We start from the raw sequence: 17,874 nt of genomic DNA, 5'->3' as shown, positions 1-17,874 counted from the left end.
CTGGAGAAAGGCCTGTCGCTCAGTTCCCTTAAAGTCCAGGTGGCGGCTCTGGCTTGCTTCAGGGGCCGCCTGAAGGGTGCTTCCCTGGCTTCGCAGCCAGATGTGGTACGTTTCCTCAAGGGAGTTACTCACCTGCGCCCTCCTCTGCACTCAGTGGTGCCTGCGTGGAATCTCAACCTGGTGCTAAGAGCATTGCAGAAGCCGCCTTTTGAACCCTTGTCGAGGGCATCTCTGAAAGACCTGACTTGAAAGCAGTCTTTTTGGTGGCTATCACTTCAGCCAGAAGAGTTTCCGAGCTCCAGGCGCTCTCATGTCGAGAGCCTTTTCTGCAGTTCACTGAGGCAGGAGTGACTATTCGCACAGTGCCTTCCTTCCTGCCCAAGATTGTTTCTCACTTCCATGTGAATCAGCAGCTCTGTCTCCCTTCCTTTCGTAGGGAGGACTACCCAGAGGAGTACTCCGCTCTTGAATATCTGGATGTGAGACGAGTCATCATCAGATACTTGGAAGTGACCAATGATTTCCGGAAATCGGATCATCTGTTTGTCCTGTTTGCAGGTCCTCGTAAGGGTCTGCAGGCTGCTAAGCCTACAGTGGCAAGATGGGTCAAGGAAGCCATTGCAGCGGCTTATGTGGCCGCGGGGAAGGTGCCGCCTATCCAGCTGAAGGCTCACTCCACGAGAGCTCAGGCGGCCTCGATGGCAGAGGCCGGATCCGTCTCCTTGGTAGAGATATGCAAGGCGGCAACGGGGCTTCGGCTCATACATTCTCCAAGCATTACCGTTTGACTGTGGCTGCACGGGCGGAGGCCCGGTTTGGAGCTTCAGTGTTGAGGTCAGGGATTTCTATGTCCCGCCCTGGGTGAGTACTGCTTCGGTACATCCCACCAGTCTATGGATTGATCAGCTTGATGATATGGAAGGTAAAATTATGTATAATCATACCTGATAATTTTCTTTCCATTAATCATAGCTGATCAATCCATAGCCCCTCCCAGATATCTGTACTGTTTATATTCTGGTTGAATTTTAGGTTCAAGTTTAGCCTTCAGTTACTTCAGGAGGACTTCGTGTTCAAGTTCTTCTTTCACTTGGATTCTTCAAGAGTTGAGACGAGTTTGTGTTACAGTGAGCTGCTACATTCCTCTCCCCTCCGTTTTACGGGGCTGGATTGAGACATAAATTCTGCCGGCACTCCCTCCCGCTTCGTGCGGCTGTAGGGCAGCTTTGTACCCCTCCCGCTTCGGCGGTGTTAGGGTCAGTCAGCTCCTCCCGCGGTTGCGGTTGCAGGATAAGCCAGATCCCCCCGCATCGGCGGGTGTGGTGTCCCTCCCCCGCTCCGCGGGGATGAGCTGGACGGATTCCCCTCCCCCACTTGTGTGGGGATGAGCTGGGTTAATTCCCCTCCCCCGTTTCGGCGGTGGTGAGCTGGGCAGAGTGTCCCTTCGTGGGTGTAATTCTCTAAGTGCTGAGTCCTGCGGATGGAGCTTTGATATCGACATACTGAGGAGTTTCCGGCAGCACATGACCACATATAGGGAGGCAAAAGTTTGCTCTCTATCTCCACCTGCTGGTAGATGGACACAACCCACCAGTCTATGGATTGATCAGCTATGATTAATGGAAAGAAAATTATCAGGTATGATTATACATAATTTTACCTTTATGGCAAAAGGTGACACTGGAAATAGTTAAGAGACAGCCAGTGAACAAAAGGCAATTTATCGATTCTCTTATTTCTGCCTGGAACTGTGTCGTTGCTCAGAAACAACTCCTGAAGATGATGCGCTCCGTGCCAAAGAGATGTTGACAGATAAAAAAGAAAAAAGGCTGGCCAATTAAGTATTCAAAGCCATAACTGTTCAAACAGCCCTTTTCAAGGCCACTATAACAAATAAAAATTAATCCCTAGAAGAGATTAACATCAGTATGCCTGATAGTAGTTGTATTATTTAACTGCAGTTCTGGTACATGTATTGCATGGTATAGCAGTATAGACAAGTTCTCTCCGGAGCAGATAACATCTCAGTTGACATTCTGATAGAAAGTTATAGTCAGGATGAACAATTTAATTTTAATAGAAAGCATGTGCATTGTCTTGGATGGAAAAGAATTTGCCATACAAACACAGAATCCAGCAGTGTACTTCATTCCTTCCAGAAGTAGCAATTATCCCCCTAATTTTATATATATTGCTCAAAATTGCACACACTCAAATTATATACGCAAGTTAATTGTTTAACGAGTCAACTATCGGTGATAATGGGGCACTAACAATTATTGGTGCTAATTGGCAGTAATTGGAATTTACACCCACATCTTTATAGTTGCTATTCTATAAAGATGCACATGTAAATTTCTTTGCAGATCTGAAAAGGGGGCGTGGTCATAGGAGGGGCATGGGCAGGTCAGGGGTGTTTCCAGGATTTGTGCACTGTGTTATAGAATTTGGGGGATCCACGTCTAATTTAGGTGTGGGGATTTACACCATGTGAATTTTCATTTCCAATCCTGCTGCTAAGTGCTATTCTATAAATGGCTCCCAACTTTGAATGGCGTTTATAGAATAGCGCTTATTGTGCATTTTTTGTTTGGTGCCCAAATTTGGGTGCAATTTACAGAATTGAGTCCTATATGTCCAGTAGCATGGATGAGGTGACTTGTCAGTTCCTGGTCCTCCCTTTGCAACTCTATGTTCCACTAGTACCCCAATACACAGAGGAGTATAAGTGAAAGATCTCCCCAAAATTTCTCTGGATGGATATGCAAAGGAAGCAGAGCCTCCTTTCTACCTTGCAAAATCTTGGCCACCAACTTCATACTGATATTGATTGATGAAATAGGGTGAGAAGTCTCCATATTCTCCCTGCTTCTTGTGGAGCAACACTAACCATAGTATCTAACAACTCCCCTACTACTCCTGGAGTTTCCCCCAAATAAACATACACCTTCTGTAGAAGAGGCCTCTATTCCTCCTTGAATTTTTTTTTTTATTGCTTTCAGGATTTCCAACAATGAGAGCGGTCTGTGTAACACCTCTTGCTGTTCTTCCTATCTCTAGTGTACAGTTCCACAAAATGCTGCCCCAACAGCTTCTCTAAATTCTTGCCAACTCATGGAAGCACCCCCATTCTGAACTGTCCTTAAGTTTCTCAACTGCTGTAGCCACCACGAGCTGCTGAGCTATCCTTGCCAGCACGGAGCCCACTTTATATTCTGTGCTCATAATATTTTAATTTTGTCAATTGCCAGAAATGCTCAAATTTATATTGAGTTTCCTCCCAAGTATAGCTCTGCTACTAATCATTGAGACATGTTCCCTAGAGAGTGAATGTTTTTATATTCCTTCATGCCCATTTTTGTTTATTGAGATATATGGGTTTATGATAATGACATATACAATTGGATTATATGATTTCTGTCACAGTCTTCGTTGCCTAAGCATGGCTATGTCACTTTTTTGCTCTCCAGTTGTCCTTTCCTTATTTGTGAATATACAATTTTGTTATTTTTCCTGAATTGGACAATTAAACAGACATTTTTATTTAAAGCGGTTTTCAGGTCACTGTTTTCCTCAGCTGTTTGCTTTTGGTTACCCTTACTACAATTTTATCTATTTCCAGTTCCTTTATCTAGTCCCTAACCCTGTCTTTATATCTGTTGGGCTCCAATGGATTTATTGCTGAAGCTCCAGTTAGATCACCCTTACATCCCTTCTCTGGAGCTCCACCCTATTATCCTTTGGAACTTAGTTTGCATAACTAATGATGCACCCTCTAAAAACTGCCTTCAGGATCTTCCTCCTTAATGCGGGATCACGGTGTGGAGAACCATGAGCCACCTGACACTGTTGTATAGCCTCTTGGATCATTGGCATAAACTCCTGCCACCCCACTAAGGAGTGATTCAGTCTCCTTGTGCTGTCGCAGGGCAGAAGATCCCTAGTCCAAACAACATTAACTCTCAGGTGAGGATCAGAGTGGTGGCATAACAAGCTGTCACTATCTATTAGGGAGACACCCATATGTGTTCATAAAAAATAATCGATGCAACTGAACATGTTTTGGCAGGGAAAGAAATCCAGGGTGTAGAATTCTTCAGCTGTCAATATCTAGGAATTCCCCTGGTCTCTCCCCCTCCCCTCCAGCTCCCAGATCAATCAAGACTACTGTTCAAACAGGCATTCCAGTTCCTCCCCAAAATGAGTGGGAGACCTGCATACCTAATTTATGATATATCCCTTTATAAAAGTCCTCTAGTTCACCATTAGGCTCATACCTAAATTACATTCTCCAGCAAGGCCTCTTCCCTGAGGATCATGGCAGTATCTTACTCACCCCAGTACCCAAAGATACCAAGAAAAAACCAACAGACCTAACCAATTACCGTCCGGTTGCATCCATTCCATTAGTAGTTAAATTGATGGAGAGTATGGTGTGCAAACAATTAATGGATTACATAGACAAGTTCTCATTACTGCATGAATCACAGTCAGGATTTCGCCCAGTACATAGTACGGAGACTGTACTGGTCACTCTCCTAGCTATATTCAAGCATGAAATTGCATTAGGTCATGGTGTTTTCCTACTGTAATTCGACATGTCAAGCGCGTTTCACATGATAAACCACAGTATACTCTTACGTTTACTTGATCATCTAGGTATTGGAAGCAACGTATTTACGTGGATCCAGGGTTTCTTAACAAGAAGAACATATCAAGTTAAATCAAATGCTAATATCTCGTCCGCAACTTGGAACGCAACTTGTGGAGTACCCCAAGGTTCTCCATTATCGCTTATCCTATTCAATATAATGATGTCACCATTGGCCAACTTTTTATCTAAGCAGAACTTCCAATCGTTATTTATGCTGATGATGTCACAATTTTTATTCCTTTCAGCAATGACCTCTCGGAAATCTCCTCTGACATCGCTCGTTGCTTGACCATCATGGATTCATGGGCTAATTCATTTCAGCTAAAATTAAACACCGAAAAAACACATTGTCTTACCATCTCATCCCCATACAAGAACTACAAACCTGCAACCCTAAACACTTCTACTTATTCTCTCCCTATTTTTGATAACCTAAAAATCTTAAGAGTCATTATTGACAGTCACCTCACACTAGAGAGCCATGTTAACACCACTATAAAGAAGATGTTTTATTCTATGTGGAAACTTACGCGATTGCATTCTTACTTTCCAAGGGATGTATTCCGTAACCTGACACAATCAATGGTATTGAGCCACACAGATTACACACAGATTAAAATAGGGAGATTACTGTAATGAAATATATGCGGGTTGTAAAGAACAACTCATGAAAAAACTACAGACAGCCCAAAACACAGCTGCAAGAATGATATTCAACAAACAACGGTTTGATAGTGCTACACCTCTTTGATTGAAACTACACTGGCTCCCTATCAGGGATCGCATAATTTTCAAAATTTGCTCTCTAGTTCACAAGATTATCTACGGTGAGGCTCCAGGATATATGATTGATTTAATAGATCTTCCAGCAAGAAACCAAATCAGTTCCTCACATGCCTATCTGAACCTTCATTATCCAAGCTGCGATGGACTCAGATACAAGTCAACCTATGCATCAAGTTTTTCATACTTAACTACGCGAATGTGGAATGCATTACCAAAGAGTGTTAAAATAATGCCCGCCCATCAAGACTTTAAACGAACCTTAAAGACTTACCTGTTCCGCAAGGCCTATGTTCTTGATTCCAACTAATTATCTCAACCCTTTACTGCATCTTTATATACATTGTAATGAAATTTGGAATTTAAACTCCACGTCCTTATTGTATCCATTTACCTCTACCTACCTGACCCTTTTAATTTTTGTGTTTGTTCATTACCTGCCGTACTTGACATCCACCTTGACGGTATTTTCTAAGCCACATTGAGCCTGCTAATATGTGGGAAAATGCGGGATACAAATGCTACAAATAAATGCTCACAGTGGCAAACTTCATAGCCCCTAGTTGGCACTGAAAAATTACACAGTACTCTTCTCTATTCACCTTTGAATGAATGACTGTCAGAGGTATGGAACTGTGAATTAGAGTGCAACCCCACCCCTGTTCTTAGAACCATCAGAGAATACATGCTCCAACCAGTTCTGGCACAATTTATTGTGTTCAACCACAGTCATATGTGTTTCCTTTTGGAGAGTTGTCTGTACATTCTGCAACTTCATATATTGAAATAACCTGGTCCTCTTCATAGGCCTGGCAGTACCATGAGTATTAAGAGAAACAGTTTTAAATTGAGACTCCTAACCTGTTATATAATGGAATTGTTCCAGTAATACCAAACAAGAAGTCCCAAAAAGTCTCCTTTGAAACTTTTGAACCAAGCATTTCAAGTAGGAAAGTCATCCATTGCAGCCACATCATCATGTAGACCAACATTAAATGAATTTTTTGTATGTAGCTGTCATAATGTTTCAATACTAATCACACCCCAACCCTCTCCCCATAAACAAGCCCCCAAAACTGCTCAGGATCATTCATATCCCAATCCAACCACATAACCCCTACCTCCTGTCCCCCTCTCCCAAAAACACCCTATTTAAATATCTGTTCTCTTACAGTCTCAAACTCCCAGCTCCCCAATATCCCAAACCCTGCCCATCAGTGCCCTCCCAACACATATACCACATCAATAAAGCTGCATTCAACCTGACCATTTAGAATTGACATATTTTCTAGCAAACCACGCATACACTCACCCTCATAAGCACCCCAAGCTTCTCTAGTTACATCGGACAGCGCAAACGCCCATACAAATATCTCCAACTCTGCCAGGTCACAGAGAAGCAGGGCACCCCCAAGTGGAATTCCTAAGCGAATGCTTCAGTTCTCAATGATGCCAGCCTCCTCCACCCATGCCTCAGTCCAACCCCATTTCCCTCTCTTCATAACCTTCACACTTTTACAACCCCCCCCCCCCTTTTACAATCTAAAGCAACAAAAAACAATAGGAAACCAAAAATAAAAAGTCTGTGAACAATCAGGGTCTATGGCAGCTTGCCTGTCATATTGCCAGTCTCAGCTCCCTGTGCCTCAGATAATGCCAGGTACTGCAGGGCACCACACAGCACTTTAGTAAGGTAATCATGACCACTGAATGTCCCTTGAATGATAGAAAAAGAAGTGGGCCAACAGGTATGGGATCACAAGAGACCAATCTAAAAGAACAAAACATGAATCTCCCATGGAGTTGACCCCTCTTCTGTTCACAGCTCAGTCCACTCAATCCATCATGGCCAACACAGTGTCATCTTTCTATACTTCCATCATTAAAGGAAACCCACATTCAGTACACTATCTAGCTGGACAGGGCTGCACTGCTGCTTAGCTTCAGAGGAAAAAAAGCCATTCCAAAAAAAAAAAAAAAAGTGGTTCATGTGGCAGCAAAAACTTCACTCCCCCTCTTCCAGGTAACACTCAGTTTGACAGGGTAATCCATAACCTGGTGTTTATTATGGAAGTAAAAGTTCTTCATTCCTGCAGTTTATCAGTCTCTGGGCTGAAATCTGCGAACATCATGACTTCAGAATTCCAGTATCTGAAATCTCAATTTTTTTCAAGCTCTCTGCAAAATCATTTTGCTATGGTGATAGTTGAACAGTTTGCAAAGAATAGCTGTAGACCGGCTTGACGTGGGCATCTGATATGCCCTCTCTACTACCATGTCTAGCGGCAAAGGCAGGTGGTCAAAGATCTCCTGGAGTACCTTTTCAACAAAGTTCTCACCCTCTGGCAACTAATAAGATGAATGTTGTTCTGATAGGCCTGACATTTCAAGTCCTCTATTTCCACCAGTGTTTCATTGGCACTGGTTGACAACATCTGGAGCTAACTTAGATCATTTTCCACCATTGATAGACACAGTTCTCATGCTCAATCTGGCCCACTGCCTCCTGCAATTTGGCGTGAAGGGCACCCACTTTGCTCTGTATTTGCTATTAATGGTGGCATTGCTGGCTTGAATTTCTGTTAACACCATGTCCAAAGATGTGCCCTGGCTTATGCCTGGCACCGAAGTTATGTTATTCTCCCAAAGCTTGCTGATCTCCATGGTCAGAAATTCAGTTCCTTCTTGATAAGCCATGTACTTCACCATTGTACATAGCTGATGGTCTGGACTCTACTTTCCCCTCTGCCTTGCTGATCGTATGCTCGAGATATTATCTGTAGTATATAAAAACACAAGAATATACAGCCATGTTTTTATTCTAGGTCAGACCAATTGTCCATTCAGCCCAGTATCCTGTTTTTTTTTTTTTTTGTTACATTTGTACCCTGTGCTTTCCCCACTCATGGCAGGCTCAATGCGGCTTACATGGGGCAATTCTATCAGTGGCAAATCCAGGTCACAAATACCTGGCAGAATCCCAAATAGTAGCAAGATTCCATGCTACTTATCCCACAGTGGCTTCCTCCATGTCTTTCTCAATAGCAGACTATGGACTTTTCCTTCAGGAACTTGTATAAACCTTTTTTTAAACCCAGATATGTTAACCGCTGTAACCACATCCTTCAGGTACGAGTTCCAGAGCTTAAGTATTTGTTGAGTGAAAAAATATTTCCTCCTATTTGTTTTAAAAATATTACCATGTAACTTTGTGTCCCCCTAATCTTTGTACTTTTTCAAAGATTAAAGAATTGATTCACTTTTACCCAATCCAGATCACTCAAGATTTTGTAGATGTCTATTATATCTCCCCTCAGCCTTCCCTTTTCCAAGCTGAAGAGCCCTAATCTTTCCTCATACAAGAGAAGTTCCATCCCCTTTATCATTTTGGTTGCCCTTCTTTGAACCTTTTCTAATATTGTGAGGGATAGTAGAATGAGGCCTTCAAAGCTCCTGGGCAGCCATCAAATATTTTTTCTCTCAATGCATAGTTAATCTCTGGAACTCATTGCTAGAGGATGTCATAAAAGCAGTTAGCATAGCTGGATTTAAAAAAATATTTGAATAAGTTCCTGGAGGTAATGTCTATAAACTGTTAAGATCAGGGGAAAGCAACTACTTATCCCTGGGGGTTAGTAGAATGGAATCTTATTACTTCTTAGAATTCTGTCAGGTACTTGAGACCTGGCTTGGCCGCTATTAGATGGAGGTTATTGGGCTAGGTGGACCTTTTGTCTGACCCAGTATGTCAGTTCGTATGTTCTTAAGAGCTTATGATTGTATGTGGCTTTCTGTGGATTCAAACCCATAAGCCTGTGTACATGAGACTGGAGTCTTGAAACTGAGATGCAGAGACCACTAACCAGTCTGTGTTAGATGACAACTTTTTGAAAACTATTATTTCACTTAGAGTAAGATAGAAAATACTTCAGCAAAGTGCTGTCACAAGTCCATAAAGCCTTTTAAAACTAAATCTCTAGCTAAAAGTAGATCACAGGACTTGTGGAGACATCATCTACACTTAGAATGAACCATCAAGTCACCTAGAAAGGATGATAGTGTCCTACCAAAAACAGCAACAACAAAAAGGTTTAATTTGCAACAAACTGGAAAAATTGAAGAATTCAAATACATGAGCCCTAAACCAATCATGCATCAAATTATAAAGGTTCTCTGTTTCAATGGCACATTTTATTCCTCTCATTTAGCTTTTTAACATATCTATAAATAACCTAGAGATGGGAGTAACTAGTGAGGTAATTAAATTTGCAGACGACACAAAGTTATTCAAAGTCGTTAAATTGTAGGAGGATTGTGAAAAATAACAAGAGGACCTTGCGAGACTGGGAGACTGGGCGTCTAAATGGCAGATGACGTTTAATGTGAGCAAGTGCAAAGTGATGCATGTGGGAAAGAGGAACTGGAATTTTAGGTACGTCATGCAAGGTTCCACGTTAGGAGTCACAGACCAAGAAAGGGATCTAGGTGTCATCGTTGATGATACGTGAAAACCTTCTGCTCAGTGTGCTGCTGTGGCTAAGAAAGTAAATAGAATGTTAAGTATTATTAGGAAAGGAATGGAAAACAAAAATGAGGATGTTATAATGCCTTTGTATCGCTCCATAGTGCGACCGCACCTCAAATATTGTGTTCAGTTCTGGTCACCGCATCTCAAAAAAGATATAGTGGAATTAGAAAAGGTGCAGAGAAGGGCGACGAAAATGATAAAGGGGATGGAACAACTTCCCTATGAGGAAAGACTAAAGCGACTGGGGCTCTTCAGCTTGGAGAAAAGGCGGCTGAGGGGAGATATGATAGAGGTCTATAAAATAATGAGTGGAGTTGAACGGGTAGACGTGAAGCATCTGTTTACGCTTTCCAAAAATACTAGGACTAGGAGGCATGCGATGAAGCTACAAAGTAGTAAATTTAAAACGAATCTGAGAAACCTTTTCTTCACTCAACGTGTAATTAAACTCTGGAATTTGTTTCCAGAGAATGTGGTAAAGGTTAGCTTAGTGGGGTTTAAAAAAGGTTTGGACGCCTTCCTAAAGGAAAAGTCCACAGACCATTATTAAATTGGACTTGGGGAAAATCCACGATTTCTGAGATAAGCAGTATAAAATGTTTTGTACTTTTTTGGGATATTGCCAGGTATTTGTGACCTGGATTGGCTACTGTTGGAAACAGGATGCTGGGCTTGATGGACCTTTGGTCTTTCCCAGTATGGCAATACTTATGTAGCTTCTTATGACAAGACTAGTTACAATTTTGCCACTACTGTTTGCTCCTGCACTGAGAGGATGATGGCTCTCTGATGTCACCGGCAATGGTATTCTGACTCTTGAGCAGTTGAAATTGAGGAGGAAAGGTTATTCTATCATGGTTATTACAACCATAATTCAGGCTATGAAGCATTATGTAACAAAAATAAAAAAAATTATACTTCTGTGGCTTATGCTTGAGTGTGGCAAGTTTTTTTAAGCATGATGCTGAGAAAGAGCTGTGTCTTCCTTTCATTCCTCTCTGCTTCACATTTTAGCTTTTTTGCAGGATGGATTTAAGAAGGGTGTCGCTTACAATTCTCTCAGAGTGCAAGTGGCAGCTCTAGGCTGTTATCAGGGCCGTATTTTGAATTGTTCCTTGGCTTCTCATTCTGATGTGGTCCGTTTCTTGAAAGGAGTGAATTGCATCGTCTCCTCTGCAGCTTACTTGTCCTCGGTGGAATCAATCTAGTCCTGCAATCTCTGCAGAAAGCACCTTTTGAGCTTTTGAAAAAGGCTGCATTGAAAGACCTTACCCTTAAATCAGTTTTCCTGGTTGCAACCTCTTTGGTGCAAAGGGTTTCTGACCTTCAGGCCTCATTCCTTCGTTTTTCTGAGGCAGGCGTATCAATTCACACAGTTCCTTTCTTTCTGCCTAAGGTGATAGTGGCAGTTCACCTCAATCAGTCTTTGTTTATTCCTTCTTTTGGGGATTATCAGAAGGAATTTCATCTGTTGTGATGTCTTGATGTTTGTCACGCCCTTCTACAATACCTAGAACCTACTAATGAATTCCACCAGTTGGACCACTGTTTCATTCTCCTTTCAGGGCAAATCAAGGTAATGCAACTTCCAAAACAAAACATTGCGCATTGGATTAAAAAGGCTATATCTTCCGCTTATCTTCTTTCCGGAAAGCAGCCTCCATCTTCTCTCAGAGCTTGTTCTTCCCAAGCTTTATCAACGTCCAGGGCAGAATCTAGAGTTTTTTTTCTTTGGAGGAAATATGTAGAGCCGCTACATGGTCCACTTTGCATAATATTGCCAGACATTGCCTCACAATGTTGCAGCTTGAACGGATGCTTCTTTTGGTGCACCTATGTGAAGACACAGTGTGAAGACTGCTTTGCTACATCCTAAACCTCCCTTCACTAGGAGATGTTGAGTCGTTTCTGGATAGGGTGGATATTCCTAAATTAACTGGGGTGGAGCAAGAAATGTTATCAGCTCCTATTAAGCTTGATAAAATTCTTGTGGCAATTAAAAGCTTACCGAATGGGAAAACACCAGGCTTAGATGGATATAGTAATCATTTCTATAAATGCTATAGGTATCTACTAGCTCACTATTACTTAAAGTTTTCAATATAATAACTAATAACACCATTTTACCATTGTCCTGGAGAATGGCAACTATTACGTTATTGCTTAAACCTCACAAAGACCCTCAAAGTTGTGGATCATATCATCCAATTTCATTATTAGGGACTGACTACAAAATTTTCACGAAAATCTTGGCCACAAGATTACAAGGGGTACTACCACATTTAATACATGTTGACCAAGCAGGATTTATTCAAAATAGACAAACTTTTGATAACACTACAAGTGCGCTCCATTTTATTCAGAGAGTGCAAGATCAAGGTGAACCTGTGGTTTTCCTGTCTTTGAACACAGAGAAGGCTTTCAGTAGGGTCCTTTGGCTTTTTCTCTTCACACTCATGGAGAAACTGGGATTCTCGGGGGACTTTTAAGCAGTGGATTCAGGCGCTGTATAGGTATCTACTGACCCAATTTAAAATTAATAATGCTAACACCTTGCCATTCAAATTGTTTCGGGGTACTCGTCAAGGTTGTGCATGTTCACCACTTTTATTTGCTCTTTCCATGGATCCTCTAGCCTATCTCATTCGAAAGGCCCCACTAGTACAGTGGATACGAGTGGAACACCAGGACACTAGAATTATGTTGTTTGCTGCTGATGTGCTCCTTACCTTATCTAAACCACAGACCTCTCTGCCCGCTATAATGGATATTTTAACACTATATATTGAGGTTTCTGGTTTTAAAATTAATGTACAGAAATCTGAGTTATCAACTATTAATGTACCTTCTGATTTGCAACTATCATTACAGACAGTCTTTCCGTTTAAATGGGCCCACAATTAGATATCTGGTGGTTAATCTGACTCCAAAGGCTAGTGATATATTTCGAGAGAACTTCCCCCCCAAATTGAAGGAACATTTTTGTAGTTAGAGAGGTAGGGTGGTCTCCGCTTATCCTGGGTGGGTAGGATAGCGGCAGTGAAGATGACACTACTGCCTAAATTGCTATACTTATTTATGGCTCTACCAATTAATATATCACACTCGTTCTTTAAGTCACTTAACAGAAACGTCTTTGCGTTTATCTGGCACAGAAGTCCTCCAAGGGTAAATAGGAATGCTCTTTACTAGGCTAGAAAGGATGGTGGCATGAGAGTTCCTAATTTTGTACTGTATTATAGAGCTGCACTATTTCAAACAGCGGCCATATGGCAGAAGGATTTTTTTAAAACCTTGGACATACATTGATCAACATATGTGGGGAGATATCCCCCTTTGGGCAGTTCCCTGGCTTCCCTTGCCAGCCCTGCGAGGACTCTTACCCCGGATAGGAGGGCAGATGGGGGTGATGTTAGAGGCCTGGGTGAAATGTAGATCACACGTTTGCAGATCGGAGATATCACTTAACAACCCCTATCATGTATTGCCTGGGTTACTCCCCAGGTATGACTGACCCTACATACCACAGATGGGCAGCATCATCTCTTCAGGAATTGGGTCAGATCTGGGAGGAAGGAGAATGTATTACGTTTGAAGTTTTGAAAGATGAATATAGATTGTTAGATATAATTTTCATTATATGCAAATAAAGGATTTCATACACCGTAGAATTAAATCAGATTTAATGTTGGCAAAAACTGAACTGGAATGTGCACTGCGCTCTGGCACTGGCAGGGGAGGAATTTCTAGGATATATCAAGCTCTACTCCACAGAACTCAGCCTCTACTTACTTATCAAAATAAATGGGAATTGATGTTATCGTCTACTTTATGATCCCACAAAATGGACAAAAATATTTAAATATCTGTTGAGACTTTGTCGCAACCCCTCTGGTGGAAAATGGTTATAAGATGTTATATCAATGGTATTTTACACCATATAAACTGTCCCGCATATAAGTCGGGTCTGGCAGCATGCTGGCGTCAATGTGGGGAAACTGGTACTTTTTGGCACGTCTGGTGGTCATGTCCTATTTAAAACCTTTGCACTAGTCTTCATTCCCAATTGCTAAAATGTCTTCCGGTGCTTCCAAGCCTCGTACCAGATGCTGGCCTCCTAAATGTGCAGCAACCGGGCATTAAGAAGGATCTTCACTATCTTTTATCTCGCATCTAGACAGCAGCCCGGATAGTGATTGCGAAATATTGGAAACAATCTACAGTACCGTCAGCCAATCAAGTCTTCAGTAAGGTGGACTATTGTTGTCTTATGGCTAAGCTTACAGCTAAAAAGCGTGGACATAATGTGCAGTTTTCTAAAATATGGGCACCTTATATGAAATGGCGGGATATCTCTGCATGACAGCTTTGAGTTGGCATAATGATTGGGTCTTATTGAGTCTCCATACCTGAATTTCTTGTTTTGTTTTGTTATTTCAGCTGGGGCGGGAAGGGGGGAGGGTCGTTAATTGGTGGAAAGGGCATATCTCTACTATAAGAAAAGGCACCTTCAACGTTCTGAAGCTGACTCCGTGGCTTCAAGTGAAGGGTTCGTAAGGATCGTTACTTTCGTCGCTCTGTAACCATCTCTCTCGGCCCCGCCCTCGCACCTCTGATAGGTCCGCCTCCCTCGACATCATCACGTTTCGACATCGAGGGCGGCGGACCTATCAGAGGCGCGAGGGTGAGGCCGACAGAGATGGTTACAGAGCGATGAACCTGACAAAAATTACGAACACTTCAGTGAAGCCATGGAGTCAGCTTCACATCGTTGCAGGTGGGTGGCTGGAGGGGAGGGGAGGGAAAGAGAGGGGGCAACTACCCTGGAACTGGGAGAGAGGGGGGCAACGATCCTGGAACTGGGTGGGAGGGTGGGCGGCCCCTGCAACTTGGAGGGTGGGTGGCCCCTGGAACTTGGAGGGGGCCAGGCGCACCCAGAAACTGGGATGGATGGAGGGAGGGGGGGTGACCCAGAAACTGGGAGGGAGGGGAGGGGGGAAGACCCTGGAACTGGGTGGGAGGGAGGGAGGGAGAGCGGACCCTTTAACTTGGAGGGGGGCCGGACCCTGAAACTGGGAGGGAGGGGGGGCGCAGGTGGACCCTGAAACTGGGAGGGAGGGGGCCCCTGACATACACTCTCATTCTCACACACACACTCGCACACAGTCTCACTCTCTCTGTCACACACACTCACACATTCACTCTCACTCTGTCACACACACTCACACATTCATTCTTTCTGTATCACACACTCACTCTCACACATACTCTGTAAAACACACACACTCCGAGGAAAACCTTGCTAGCGCCCGTTTCATTTGTGTCAGAAATGGGCCTTTTCCTAGTGATATTATAAAAACACAATAGATGTGGGTATTCTTGCTTTCTGTATACACTAGTAAAAAAGGCCAGTTTCCGAAACCAAAGAAACGGGCGCTAGCATGTGGTTTTTTTTTGTGTGTGAGTGTGTGAGGGTGGGGTGTTTGTGCAGGTTGTTGATGTGTGTCTTTTTTTTTGTTTGTTTGTTTTTTTGCTTGGGGGATTGGGGGATGTGCTGTGCTATGCTGGCAAAGTGGGATGGATTGGTGTGTGGCTTTGAGGGTGTGTGTCTGTTGTATTGTGTGTGTGTGGTTTTGTCTGTCAAGGAGGTTTGTGGAGGGGGGGGGGTCTTTTTGTTGGTGAAATGTAAATGTGGTTGTAGGGGGGTCAGCCTTTGCTGAGTGGTGGATTATTTTTTCCATTTTTTTTTTTTTTTTGTGTTGTGCTGAGGCAGCAGTGTTGTTTTAGATGGGCGGAAGGTAGAGGAGCACGTTCTTGGTCTGTCGGTATTTTTTGGCTGTTTCAGGGCTGCTGTAGGGGAACACTGGAAGAGAAATGTGCTGTGGGAAGCAGCGCCGTCTTGTTCCGTTGGGCTGGGGTTCTGGGCATCCTGGAGGTGGGAGACGGCTTGCCTGAGGACGGGGATGGTTGTTTTAAGTTGGCGGAAGGGAGAGGAGCACGGTCTCGGGCCATCGGGTGGTGATCCGGTATGTTCGGTCCATTTCAGGCCGGCTGCAGGGGAATGCTGGAACATGCGCTGCGGGAAGCTGCGCCGTCTTTTTCCGGGTGCTCGGGGAATCCCCGAGGTGGGAGACGGCTTGCCTGAGGCTGGGGATGGTTGGGCACGGCCGCTTTGGCAAAAGGGGAAGAGGAAGGGGGTGGGGAGTTACCTGTAGCTGCGTGAGAAAACAGGTATTCTTTGTTTTCTATTATTAGTTTGCATTTCTGTTGAAGAAAGAGTGGATGCCTTTTGAATGATGGAGGTGGTGCGTCGGTGTGCAGTTGTTTCGTTAGTTTGGCAGCCAGTCTCCAGCGATTCCTACTCCTCCCCCTTCCTTGGTCGCTGTTTGCTGCTGGCTGGGTCACGGGTAATCCTTCCAGCTGGGCCGCAGCTTGTCCTGTTCGCCCAAGTCCCAGATGGTGACAGGCATGTTGTTTTCCGGCTCCTCTGACTCCATGTCAAGCGATCCCAAATATAGTCTTTGCTATGGGCCCTCTGGCACTCTTCAGTACTGGCATTAGGCATTTAAAAATTTCTCCCCCCCCCCCCTTCAGTCTATTTTTGCACATACCCACAGCAGGAATATTCTTCTCTCGTTCCAGCGGTGGTTCTGTGCTCTCCGTGCTGCACAGATAATGAGCCATTCTGCTGTGGAATGCTCCTCCCTTATTGTCACGTAGTTTCCTCTGATTGGTCCGTCTTACGTTGCCTAGTGTTGCCTGGGAACTGTGTTGTGATGGTCCTTTGTGTTTCAGAATGTTGAGGGTGTTTTTTCTGATTGGTCCGTCATGCAAGTGCGGGGCAGAGAGACATGGTCAGTGTTGTGGCTTCACCACCATGAATCCATGAACCCTTCAGGGAGTGACTGAGTGACTTCAGAACGTTGAGGGTGAGTTTTATTATAGTAGATGTATATAATGATTGACAATAAAAGAGAATTAAAAAAAAAAAGGACTCAATACTCACCTGTACCTTCCCTCCCTCCACCACACCATTTTTATTTATTGAAGGGTATATAGTTTGGCAAGTGCACTGCTTTGCTTATATATTGGATAGTCATATTTTTCAAAAACATGTCCTGTGTAACCAAGAACAAATGGTCTGGTTTTTCAGTCTGGTTGTATACAAAAACACAAATCCAAGCAGTGCTGATTTTTTTTTTTTTAATGAAAGGTACTGAGTACTGCAGTCCCAAAAATCATCTTGCTTTGTCTAAACTCCATGAATGATAACACATAGGCAGATCCTAAGATTTAACAAAATTAGTGGTGAAAAGTATTGAGTGGTGCATCATTATCCCCCCTAATCCTCCTCCCCCCCTAATCCTCCTCCCCTCACTCTCATCTTCTTTTTGCTTTTTTTCCACTTAACTTCCATCCCTTCCTACTTCCTTTCTGTCTCTCCATACAGGTTTCTCTTCACCTGTCTCATTCTATTTCTCTGTTCTCCTCTGTTTTGTTTCTGTTTTCTCATCCTCTTTCAGATAATTTCCATCTCTCTCTGTTCCTTGTCCCCATGAAATTTTCTATTCTTTTCCTCACATGCACACAGGTTCTTTATCATAGCAAGACTTTGCCGCCGCCCCCCATCCCCCGCCCCAAGAGTTCTACTCATCTCCTTCTGCCCTTGGATTTTTCTCTTTCTTTCATTTCCTATGCCTGCCTTACCAGGTTTCTTTCCATTTTCTTCTTCCTCCTCTATTTCCTTACTCTCACCCCATTCCCAGATTCCTATCATTTCCTCCATCTTCTTTAAAGTTCTTCTCAGATTATTAGAACACACAAAACTAGGTAGAGTAGAGATTAGTAGGATAAGGGCATCATAAATACATGCTTTTTCTCTTACTGATGACCTCTCCTGATGCACATG

At 43.2% G+C, this 17,874-nt stretch overlaps 1 protein-coding gene across 1 annotated transcript in view; it reads left to right on the top strand.

Annotated features, from left to right (window-relative positions):
* Window positions 1–17,874, top strand: part of RBM26 (RNA binding motif protein 26) — a 492,900-nt gene that overhangs the window by 282,816 nt on the left and 192,210 nt on the right.

This window comes from Microcaecilia unicolor, chromosome 4, assembly GCF_901765095.1.
Source record: "Microcaecilia unicolor chromosome 4, aMicUni1.1, whole genome shotgun sequence".
In the NCBI taxonomy this organism is placed as follows: domain Eukaryota; kingdom Metazoa; phylum Chordata; class Amphibia; order Gymnophiona; family Siphonopidae; genus Microcaecilia; species Microcaecilia unicolor.
Note: the sequence above shows the minus strand (reverse complement) of the source record. Positions and strands in the feature narration are given on the sequence as shown.